The following is a 13,203-nucleotide window of genomic DNA, read 5'->3' as shown; positions in this document are numbered from 1 at the left end:
AAGTAAAATGTTCATAGTAGAATCTAGGTACTAGGTAGATAGGCATACACTGTAAAATTCTTTCAGCTTTGCTACATGTTAGAAATTTTTCACAAAAATGCTGGGGAGACAGATCAGCTGGCACTAAGTCTTGGCTACCTCCTTGAAGCAGAGTGTACACCCTCCAGTTTGCCACACTCCACACCCCTCCTTATTGCCTCATGCCCACACTGCTTCACTCACTTACATTACCTGCACCCCTCAATACAGGGATGTTTTATCCTAAACACATATGGCATATCCTAGTGGTTATTATATAAATCTCTGAAAGAGGCAGAATAGCATTGTACCAATCCTGGCACTTACCAATTTTGTGATCCTGGGCAAATTAATTCACCTGTGAGCCTCAGTTTTTTCATCTGTAGGATAAGTGAAGTGGTGAATGCAAAATTTCTAGCACACAATGGGCACCAGGTAAATGTTGACTGTTATTACACAGTTTAACGTATTGAATTTGCAAATGTAAACAGATAGAATAAGGACTGCTTTTCACAGTAAGAAACTCTATAGAGTTTAGACTCACAGGGGAAAGAGTGGGAATACTATTTTCTGGGAAATTGCCCTATTTGCTTTCACTAAATTTCCTCTCACAGAGAAAAAGCTATCTATTCAGTAGCTGTTTAACGAGCACCTGCAACAACTACAAATACTACCTGTACCTGTGGGCTAAGCAGAGACTCTGCCACAGAGACTTCAGTGAGGCAGCTGCAATAATAAACATATGCTCAAGCTCCAAAGGTGGCAAGGAAAGCTTCAGGGAAGAGGGAACACTTGAGTTGGATCTTGCAGGATGGATAGGAGTTTTCCAGGTAGACCTGGGGAAGGTGGACTGTCCAGGCAGAAAGAACAACATAGGCAAAGGCATTGAGCAGTGAAAAGGCAATGGGATCCTCAAATCTGATGAACAATTTGTATTATTAAAGTCCAGGGAAGGCAGGAAATGAGACTGGAGAGGGAGGTAGTGACTAAATCACACCCTGTTTATAAAGTTACAGAGGCTGAGTTTTGTGCAGCACAAAAAAAAAGCCTCTGGTACATTTTAGGAAGATACTTCTGCAGCAGAGCAGGGCTAGATTGACAAGGGAGAGACCTGAGGCAGGGAGACCAGTGAGATATCAGTGCTGCCCATTGCTTGGAAAAATTCCCTGGGACGCTTGTTAAGCATACAGATTCCAGGGCCCTACCCCGGGCCTATTGACTCAGAGTCTAGGAGAAGGGCCTGGGAATCTAGATGATTAGCAAGTGCCCCAGGTTTTCCAACGAACTTGGAAATCACCAAATCCAGGAGATGGCAGCCACCATCCTCTGAAAGGGAATGAAGGGCTGAACTGAAGCATTCGGGGAAGAAAAGAAGGGGCGTATTACAGCGTGATTTAGAGGAAAGAATCTACATAATGTGGCAAGGGTTTGCATGTGGGGGAGATGACGTCTTGGCATGACTGTGTAGATGGCTCTACCATTTGCCAAGATAGGGAATGCAAGAAAAACATCAAGTTTAGGGAGAGGAGGTAATGATTTCCACCGGACCAGGATGAATCAAGATCTTGAGAGTCAGCACTGTCTCGGTGGTGGTTAAAATCACGGCTGGTTGAGGTCACCCACGGAGCGACTCTGGTGTGAGAAGGGAGGAAGACCACAGCTCCCAAATGCATTTGATTTCTCTTGTGCTTCTCACACAGATCTGTAACTTGGATGTCTCACATCCTCTAACCACGTTAAATTGTAATCAGGACAATAAATTACATGCATGAAGTTTGGAAATAGACAAGCAGAAAACTAAACATTCCCTAGGTCTCTGAAACCCAGATGCGTGACAGAGTTAGGCTGCCTTCTGCCTTTTGATTTAAGCCAGGGACAGAGCTGATGGGTGACATTGACCAGCCCCCAAGGAAACTCCCTCTCTCACGTACTTATTCCTTTGTCCTCTTGATGCTATTTAAGGAATAAACACTTCGCCTTTAAAGATGGTCCTCTAAAAAATACAGAGATGGCATAAAGAATATATTAGTTGTCAGAAAACCTGTTAAAGTCACATGAAGTTGAGCAAGTTAACCTCAGAGCTTCCTTTTCCTCTTGTGTAAAATAAGGATTCTAGTAACTGCTGTAAAGAACAAACGAGAAAACACACTTTAACACATGTCAAAAACTCTGCTTGGAGCATGGGGAACTATATTCAATATCTTGTAATAACCTATAATAGAAAAGAAAACTATATATATATATATATATATATATATATATATATATATATAAAACTGAGTCAGTTTGCTGTACACTTGAAACTAACACAACATTGTAAATTAACTATACTTCAGTAAAATAAAAAAAAAAAACTGCTTGCGGCTATAATGAATAAAAACCCACTCTCACTAGCTCAAGTCAAAGATGGTTTATGGAAATGATACAACAGGCAATCTTGCCAACTTGCAAGAACAGGAAATGAAGTACAGTTGGTCATTTAGGGATTGGAGCTGAGAGCCTGACATTCGTTCCACAGTAGCATCTCTTTGGGGCAGATGGTGTCCCATGTCTGCTTCTCTCTGCAGGTCCACACATCCCCACATGGCAGACACTGCAGTTGTCTACCCACAACCCGTTCCCGTTCCTTCCTCACTAAGAGGACCTCGGTTTGATGAGGATGGTCTAAGCCAATTACAACAATCTACAGTCCACTTTGGCAGTGGAAGTTCAAATGGCAGTGGCCATTTATACGGTTCTGGCAAATGAGGCTTAAGGAGAAGACTGCTGGGAACTCTGGGAAAGCTCTTGCTTTTCCTGACAAAAGGCAAGGCACTGCTTTGTGCCACCTCTTCCTTTTTCTTCCTTTTGGTTGTGATAGCCAGAGCAGCAGCAGCCATCATGGGACCATGAGGAAAAGGCCAAAAGAATCACAGAGAGACCTTTCACCCTCAGACATCATCGAGCCCCTGAACCAACATTGTCCAAGTGGAAATTATGTGTAAAATAACAAAACCCAAAAAACAAAGACAAAAACCAACTTCTTTTTAAAACCTCACCTCCATGCTTTTAAGCCACCATGAGTTAGGTTTTTGTTACTTGCATCTGAGGGCACTCCTTTTTTTTTTTTTTTTTTGGCCACCGCACAGCTTGTGGGATCTTAGTTCCCCACCCAAGGATCAAACCTTACCCTCGGCAGTGAAAGCCCAGAGTCCTAACCACCGAACCACCAGGGAATTCCCCTGAGGGCACTCTTGACTGATAATACTGCCATCTAATTTGGAATTTTCCAAACTTCAATCCTCAAACCTTCTGTAGCATTTTGCCACGTCCACTCAAACACAGTGTTCTTTACATTTATTCACTTGTGTTAAATTAAATACCTATTTTAAGCCTTGTGCTCTCGTGTGTGTCATTTTTTTTTAATACCCATTAGAATAAAATAAATAAATAAATGTAACGATTAAAATTAAAACAGTTTCTGGATTGCTGAGTACATTTACTGGCCATGAGGGTGGTACACCCCATCTCCACAGGGAAGATCCTGCTCTCAGGACACTTCTAGACCTTGCCTGTTCATCTGGCTGTTCATTTGTATCCTTTACAATGTAAGTAAAAAAGAATAATAATTTTTAAATTATAATCAAATTAAATTAAAACAGATTCACTATGTACCACCCCAAATCATCTCGTTTTTACCAGTGGAGCACTTTGCGAAAGCAAAGCCAGATGACTAGATATTCCTGTTCCAGATTTCCAGGAGGGAATGTTATAGATGAGGGTCTTCCCCTGAGTCACATGGTGCATAAGGCCGTACACACCTCAAGTAACTCAGGGGAGACGGAAATAGTTGGCAGGTCTACCACCACCTTATACAGGATGATGATGATGGTGAAGGAGAAGGAGAAATGGCCCCATTTCAAAGCTAAGATTTCTCTGTACATGGGTATAAAACAACTAGAGAATATTGGTCAGCCCTTCATGTCTGTTCAGAGCAAGCTACATGGCCAGGGGAGAAACAAGAATGCCAGGCCAGCTAGTACAGCTGGTACAGCAGAAGAGGAAAGCCTTCATATTCTCCTGAGCACTTTGCTATGCCCACCTCCCAACATTGTCAATCTAGTGTTCACTCAACTATAAAGTAACATTTCAAGTCAGTAGAGGAAAGATGGGTTATTCAACACATGGTATTAAGATAGTTGGAAAATTATTGGGAAAAATTAAGTTATATCTCTCACTCTACACAACACACACACACACACAAATTCAGGTGAATTGCAGACAAATATTTTATAAAAACCACAATTTATGGTACATTCATACAATAAACTATCATTCAGCAGTTAGAAAGGAAAGAAATCAATCCATAGGTACTGACAAGGAAATATTTAAACACTGTTCAATGAAAAAACAAGTTATAAATAACACATATAGAATGATGCCATTTATATTGAATATGTGTGTGTATCTTCATATGAACATATAAGAGTTTGAAAGCACAGACCTTGATCGAATAGCAGTGATCACTTCTAAGGAAGTGACTAGGATGTACTCATATATTGCTCTTGTCATTAAAAATAAGCAGAAACAGATAAAAGTTTAACTAAAAAATGATAAACGACACACTAATAGAGAAAACAGAAGAATTTTTCAATAATTTTGATGAGACAATCAGCTTTCTTAGTACTATGCCAGTGACAAAGACCATTTTTTTAAAAAATTGAGAAAATTGATGTGAAAATGAAAAATCTCTGTATAGCAAGGCAAATCAACAGCATAGCTAAAAGACGAATAACAAAATGGAAAAAAATATTTGCAACATGCTGGAGAAAGAGTGGTATTATTAAATTATGGATTATTTAGAAATAACTAAGAAAATTACAAGCCAAATAGAAAAGAAAAGGCACAAAGAAGCACTCCATAAAAGAAGACTTGTTAATGGCCAAAATTCATATTCAAGATGTCAAACCTCACTAATAACTACATCCAAGCAAATTAAAACGAGATTCATTTTTCACTTAGATGGACAGGATTAAAAAGATTTCTAATAGCCGGTTGTTGGCAAGAGTGTGTGGAAACAGGCAACCTGACATCCTGTTGATGGAAGCTTAAATTGGCACAGTCCTTTGGAGGGCAATTCGGAGATGGGTATCAAAATTTGAAATGTGCATATGTGCTGCCCTCCTCTAAATTTATTTTAATAAAATAATGGTGCAGGTGTGCAAAGCTGTACTGAAAAATTAGCAACAACCTACATGATTATCAAAGGGTTTTTGTTAAATAAATGTATGAGACTCAGAGGTGGATAGCAAGCAGGTGTTATGAAAGATAAGGACAGCCTTTATGTATTGACACAAAGGATACAACGTTAAAGTGGGGAAAACAGCTCACCCAATTCCACGTATGAGGTGATCCTCTTTTGTTTAATGTATAACCCACTGGCAAGGTAGATGCTCACCATTTACAGGTGTTATCTCTGTGGGGGAGAATTTCAAGGGAAATTTTCTATATTATTTACATTTTTTATAAGGAGCATGTATTATCTGTAGGATAACTAAAGTCAATCAGTATTTCATTTTGAAAAATCAAGGAAGACAAATGCTATTTACGCTGTCCTTTAAAGGATTTCTGCACGTATTCTTTTTTTTTTTAGTGAATTATATATGAATTTATTTTATTATTCATCCAAACATTGACAGCCATCAACTGAACACCAAGAAATGCCCAATAATAATTATATTCAGTTACATTTACTTGCATATACTTAAAGTGTAGAGCTTGATAAGCTTTGCCCATCACCATAATCAAGATAGCAAACATCTTCAGCATCCCCCAATCCTTCCTCATGGCTTTTTTTTTTTTTAACATCTTTATTGGGGTATAATTGCTTTACAATGGTATGTTAGTTTCTGCTTTATAACAAAGTGAATCAGTCATACATAAACATATGTTCCCATATGTCTTCCCTCTTGCGTCTCCCTCCCTCCCACTGCACATATTCTTTTATTCAACAAATATTAAGTTTATTACATGAAAAGTTGTGTCTCGCGGATGGAGGTAGACACAAAAGGCACTTGGACCTAAGCCCTGGAAACCTCCCTCTACTTCCTGACACCAAACCAATACTTTCACTGGGCCCACCGCACGCCTTCCTCCTTGCTTGTGCCACAGAGGAGTTGCGTCCCTCAGCCACCGCGAAGCCAGTTCGTGCCCTACCGTCCGTCTCCCCACCGTTCTCTCAGAAGCCTCACACTATTAATTACCATCTTTGCTTTACCTTCAACTTCTTCTCTTTTGCAGCCTACTAGTCCTCAATGAAAACTGCTCAAGTGTCTTCCATACCAATGGAGGGAAGGAAGGAAGGAAGGAAGGAAGGAAGGAAGGAAGGAAGGAAGGAAGGAAAGAAGGAAGGAAGGAAGGAAGGAAGGAAAGAAGGAAGGGAGGAAGGAAGGGGGAAGGGAGGGAGGGAGGGAGGGAGGAAGGGAAGGAAACACATTCTGGACAGAATGATTTGGGAGCAGGACGAAAGGAGGGAAGAGGAGGAAAAAAGGGGGAAGGAAAGAGACCTCGAGTATATTTTCCATCCTTAACATTCTTAAAGAAATGTGTTAGCTTGACTACAATAAAAAACGTGATAGAGAAAGTAGTATAAAAGCAAGACCATGAGATCAGCAGAGAAGGTGTTCTCTACCACTCTGACCAAGAAAGCTGGTCTAGCCCCAGCACCTGCCTCGAGCTGCCCTCTCTCAACATCAGAACCTGTCTGATCTCTATAGTGGATGACATCTCTCTCCAGTTATCATTCAATCTCTCCTCTCCTACAGCCAGACTTCTAGAAAGACTTGTTGGCTTGCCTTCCCTTTCCTTACCTCCTGTCTACTCCTTAGCTCCACCACTCCGCCAAAACCAGTTCTCCCCATGGACACCTCTCGGTACTGTCTTGGCTTCTCAGGAGGCTTTGACACCACACTCTTGTGCCCATCCTTTCTTGGTATCCTTTGGCAGTGTTTCCTCTCCAGGCTGACCTCTCAGTACTGGGGGCCCCAGCACTCAATCCTGAGACCCTTGCCCTCCTCCCTCTACCCTCTTTCCTAGGCAGTCTCATCCAAGGCAGTGTGTTAATCATTGTACAAACACCAGTGACCTCCAAGAGATATTGGCTTATCACTGTCTCCACTTGGATGTCTCACAGACTCATTCGTTCATCCATTCATTCATTCTATTGAGCACCTACTATATGGCAGGAACTACACTAGGTACTGGATAAAGAGTGAAGAACAGAATAGGCATCCTTCATGCCCTTGAGCATTTTAACTTGACAGGTCAACAACTAAGCCCAAGATCTGCCCTCAACCAACATGCTCCCCCATGCTCTCATCTCAATAAATAGCACAATTTCCACCCACCTGCTCAAGGCAGAAATCTGAATATTAGAGCTGACGCTTTGCTTTCCCTTATCCTACCTGTGGGGGACACACTCTAAAGTGATAACCCCTCTCTACTGAGTTATGCCTTTGTATAATCCCTTCTCCTTAAGGCAGAACCTGTGACATGTTTCTAATCAGTAGAATATGGCCAAGGTGATGAACGTCAGCCTCTTGTTCAGGTTGTCTTATATTGCGAGGGTGACAGGATGTCAATCCCATAATTATAGGACTCCCATTATTATAAGACTCCATCCTGCAGGCTGAAGTGAGAGAGACATCCTTGTTGGCTTTAAAGAATTAAGCTGTCATATTTGTCAAGGAAGTGTGGGGGGCCCTCTGACAGCCAGAAAGAAAATGGGGAGCTCAGTGCTACAGCTGCAAAGAGATGAATTCTGCCAACAATCTGGGGGAGCTTGGAAGTGGATCTTTTCCCAGTTGAATCTCTGATTCACAGCCCCAGTCAGTACTTGGATTGAAGTCTGGTGAGATCCTGAGCAGAGGACTCAGTCAAGCTATGCCTGGACTTCTGACCTATAGAAACTGTGAGCTAATAAATGGATGTTATTTTAGGTCGCTAAGTTTCGGATAATTTGTTACTCAGTGTAGATAATTAAGGCAGCACCTATTCAATCTATCACCAGAACTTTTTGATTCCTTCACTGAAATAACTCTCAAAAACATCCAATTCTCTCCATCTCCACTACTCCACCCAGAGCAAACTGTCATCATCTCCTACCCAGACAAATAGAATAGCCTGCTGATCTCCCCTGTCACATCTGTCCCTCCTATTAGCACAGGGCCAAGACATGAAAGCATCCCAGGCAAGCGAATGCTTTGGCGTTCCTTCAATTCAACATTTATTCAGCAGAAATGGGAGAAACTATTAATAAAAGTGGTGTGTCTCTCTTTTTATGCCAAAATGAGAGGCTCAATACATGTGATTTTTCTAAAGCAGATAACTTCTTGGGAGGCACATGAAACCACTTAAAATTTAAATAAATCTCTAATTTTCTGTAAATAGCACAACCAATAGCATTATTCATATTTAGACTTTCAGCTGACTATACCTAATGAGAGCTCTTGCCTGACTCACCTCAGGTTTAGAGGTACAGCTTGTATGTGTCTATCACATTTTTAATTTTGATGAAGAACAATTTATTTTTTCCTCTTGTTGCTTCTGCTTTTAGTGTCAAGTCTAAGAATCCATTGACAAATCTGAGGTTCTAAAGATTCTACCCCTATGTTTTCTTCTAATAGTTTTATAGTTTGGGCATTTATATTTAGGTTGTTGATCCAGCTTAAATTAATTTTTGTATAAGGAGTGAGGTAAGGGTACAACTTCCTTCTTTTGTATGAGGTTATCCAGTTGTCCCAGTACAATCTGTTAAAGAGAGACTCTTCTTTCCCCCATTGAATGGCCTTGGCACCCTTGTCAAAAGTCAGTTGGCCATAAGTGTTGGGTTTATTGCTGAACTCTCAATTCTATCCCACTGGTCTATACATGTCTGCCTTTATGGCAGTGTCACACTGTTTTGATTGCTGTAGCTCTGTAGTAAGTTTTTTCTTTCTTTTCTTTTCTTTTTTTTTTACCATGCTGCATGGTATGTGGAATTTTAGTTCTGCAACCAGGGATCAAACCCATGCCCCCTGCAGTGGAAGCATGGAGTCTTAACCAGTGTACCACCAGGGAAGTCTCATTTTGTAGTAAGTTTTGAAACCAGGAAGTGTGAGTCTCTGATTTTGTTTTGCTTTTTTAAAAACATTGTTTTGGCTATTTAGAGGCCCTTGCAGTTCCCTATAAATTTGAAGATCAGCTTCTCCATTTATGCAAAAAGGCTACTGGAATTTTGTTAGGGATTGCATTGAACCTGTAGGCTGCTTTCGAGAATATTGCCAGCTTAACAATATTAGGTGTTTCAATTCATGAACATGGGATGTCTTTCCACTGATTCAGGTCTTAATTTCTTTTAGCAATGTTTTGTAGTTTTTAGTGTACAAGTCTTTCACCTCCTTGGCTATTCTTATTCCCAGGTAATTTATTCTTTTAGATGCTATTGGAAATAAAGTTTTCTTAATTTCCTTTTCAGATTGTTTATTGCTGATGTATAGAAATGCAACTGATTTCTGTGTGTTGATATTGTTCCCTAAAATTTTGCTGAATTCACTTATTAGCTCTAGCTGGGGTGTGTGTGTGTGTGTGTGTGTGTGTGTGTGTGTGCGCGCGCGTGTGTGTGTGTGTATTCTATGGGATCTTCTTTATATAGAATCATGTCATCCACAAATAGAGATAGTTTAGGGAATTCCCTGGTGGTCCAGTGGCTGGGACTTTGCACTTCCACTGCAGGGAGCACAGGTTTAATCCCTGGTCTGGGAACTAAGATCCCACATGCCGCACAGTGCAGCCAAAAACAAAACAAAACCAAAGCACAAATAGAGATAGTTTAATTCTTGTGTTCCAGTGTGGATGTCTTTTCTTTATTTTTATTGCCTAATTGCTCTGCTAGGACTTCTGGTACAATGCTAAATAGCAATGGTGAAAGCAGATATCTTTGTCTTGTTCCTGATCTGAGGGGGAAAGCTTTTAGTCTTTCATAACTGTGTATGATGTTAGTTGTGGGTTTTTTCATAAATGTCCATTATTGTGTTAAGGAAATTCCCTTTTGTTCCTAGCTTTCTGAGTATTTTTATCATTAAAAGGTGCTGTATTTTGTCAAATGCCTTTCCTGCATCTATTGAGATGTTCTTTATTCTTTTCCTTCATTCTCTTAATGTTCTGTATCGCATTGATTGATTGTCTTATGTTGAACCACCCTGCATTCTTGGAATAAATTCCACTTGGTTGTGGTATACAATCCTTTTAACGTGCTCTTGGGTTTGCCTTGCTGGCATTTTGTTGAAGATTTTTGTATCTATACTCATAAAAGATACTGGTCTGTAATTTGCTTTTCTTGTGGTATCTTTGTCTAGCTTTGCTATCAAAGTAATGCTGGCCTCATAGAATGTGTTAGGAAGTTTTCCTTCCTCTTCTGTTTCTTGGAAGAGTTTGGATAGAGTCAGTATTAATTATTCTTTACATGTTTATCAGAATTCACTAGTGAAGCCACCTGGTCCTGGACATTTCTTTCTTGCGAGGTTTTTTTTTTTGTTTGTTTGTATTTGCTGTACGCGGGCCTCTCACTGTTGCGGCCTCTCCAGTTGAGCACAGCCTCCGGACACGCAGGCTCAGCGGCCATGGCTCACAGGCCCAGCCGCTCCGTGGCATGTGGGATCTTCCCAGACCGGGGCACGAACCCATGTCCCCTGCATCGGCAGGCGGACTCAACCACTGCACCACCAGGGAAGCCCCTCTTGTGAGGTTTTTGATTATTGATTCAATATCTTTACTTGTTAGAAGTCTGTTGGTATTTGCCATTTCTTCTTGAGTGAGTTTTGGTAATTTGTGCATTTCTAAAAACTTTGTTCATTTCATCTAGATTATCTAATTTGTTGGCATACAATTGTTTATAATATTCTCTTATAATCCTTTTCTGTTAGATCTTCATTTTTATTTCTGATTTTAGTTACTTGCATCTTCTCTTTTTTTCTCTTAGTTGAGCTAAAAGTTTGTCAATTTTGTTGGATCTTTTTTAAAAAGAACTTTTCTTTTGGTTTTATTGGTTGTCTCTATTGTTTTTCTATTCTCCATTTAATTTATATATGCTCTAAACTTTATCATTTCCTTCCTTTGCTAGCTTTGGGTTTAGTTTGCTCTTCTTTTCCTAGTTTCTTAAGGTATAAAGTTAGGGTGTTGATCTGTAAATATCCCTCTGAGCACTGCTTTCACTGCATCCCATAAGTTTTGGTATATTATGTTTTCATTTTCATCCATGTCAAAGTATTTTCTAATTTCCCTAGTAATTTCTTCTTTAATGTACTGGTTGTTAAAGAATGTGTTGCTCAATTTCCATGCATTTGTGAATTTTTCAGTTTTCTTCTGTTACTGATTTCTAGTTTCATTCTCCAGTCGTTGAAGAATATTTTGTACAATTTTGATCTTTTAAAATTCATTGAGATTTTTTTATGGCCTAACATATGGTCTATCCTGGAGAATGTTCCACGTACACTTGAGGAGAATGTATTTCTGCTGTTGTTGGATGGGATGTTCTGTACATGTATGTTCGGTTTACTTGATTTATAATGTTCTTCAAGTCCTCTATTTCCTTATTGATCTTCCGTCTAGATATTCAAGCCATTATTTAAAGTGAGATATTGAAGGCCAACTCCAACTGTTATTGTAGAATTATCTATTTCTCTCTTTAATTCTGTCAGTATTTGATTCTTATATTTTGGGTGTATATGTTTATAATTACTGTATTTTCTCAATAAATTGATCCTTTTATCAATATACAGCATTCTTCTGTCTCTTGTAACAACTTTTAACTTAAAATCTATTTTGTCTGATGCTAGTATAGCCACCCCAACTCTCTTGTAGCTACTATTTGCATAGAATATATTTTTCCAATCATTTCAACCTATTTGTGCCTTTGCTTCTAAAGTTTCTTGTAAGCAGCATATAGCTGGATCACAGATTTTTGTACATTCTGCTAATCTCCATCTTTTAATAAATTGACCTTATCCGTTTACGTTTAAAATGATTACTGATAATAGAGGACTTACTTCTACCATTGTGCTATTTGTTTTCTTTATATCTTAAACTTTTTTCTTTATTTCCTTGAATACACCCTACTTTCGATTGATTTTTCTAGTGTACAGTTTTGATCCCTTCTTCATTTCCTTTTCTATACATTTTTTTAGCTATTAACTTAGTGGTTACCCTGGGGATTACAACTGACATCCTAAATGGACAAAAATCAAGTTTCAATTTATTCCAGCCCCCCAACCCCAAAATGACCTCCATCCTCTGTCTTTACGACTGAAAACAGCAAATTTCAGGCTGTTTTAGAACAGTCGCTTTCCCTACTTTGGCCATCAGGGTTCAGCAGGATGAAGGTTCAATCAAGAAGCTGTTGTCTTTATTTAAATGAAGTGTCAGGTCCAGTTTTGTTTTTTTTTTTTTTGTTTTTTTTTTTTTTTTGCGGTACGCGGGCCTCTCACTGTTGTGGCCTCTCCCGTTGCGGAGCACAGGCTCCAGACGCACAGGCTCAGCGGCCATGGCTCTCGGGCCCAGCCGCTCCGCGGCACGTGGGATCTTCCCGGACCGGGGCACGAACCCGCGTCCCCTGCATCGGCAGGTAGACTCTCAATCACTGCACCACCAGGGAAGCCCAGGTCCAGTTTTTTATACTTTGATTTTATCATACTTGAATCTAAAATGCAGAACTATCCAGTTCAGTACTGGATACCAGTATTGCATGTCATGTCAACTATCCTGTTGGATACCAATATTGCATGTCAAAACATGACATCTGGAGTCTAAATCCCAGTTCAATGACCAGCCACATATATTACTTTGGATACATTCTTTAGCCTATCAGCATCTCAGTTTCATCATCTATAAAATGAATTAATAGTAGCTCCTACTTCTTAGAGCTGTCACAGGAATTCAAAGAGATACATGTAAAGTTCTTAAAACAGCACCTAGCACAGAATAAATCTTCCACCTGAATGTTAGCTATTACTGTGTTTCCAGCTGTCCATCTCTTGGCACTTCCCCTCTCCAGCTCTACCTCTCTTTATCTACCTGGCTAATTCTTGTTTTAAAAACAATCAGATGTTTTTTAATATCCATCCACTTAAAGTCTGACAATGCCAAGTGCTGGTAAGGACAAGGAGCAATGAG

The sequence above is a fragment of the Tursiops truncatus genome, chromosome 7 (genome assembly GCF_011762595.2).
Source record: "Tursiops truncatus isolate mTurTru1 chromosome 7, mTurTru1.mat.Y, whole genome shotgun sequence".
In the NCBI taxonomy this organism is placed as follows: domain Eukaryota; kingdom Metazoa; phylum Chordata; class Mammalia; order Artiodactyla; family Delphinidae; genus Tursiops; species Tursiops truncatus.
The sequence above is the reverse complement of the archived record's forward strand: the minus strand, read 5'-3'. Positions refer to the sequence as shown.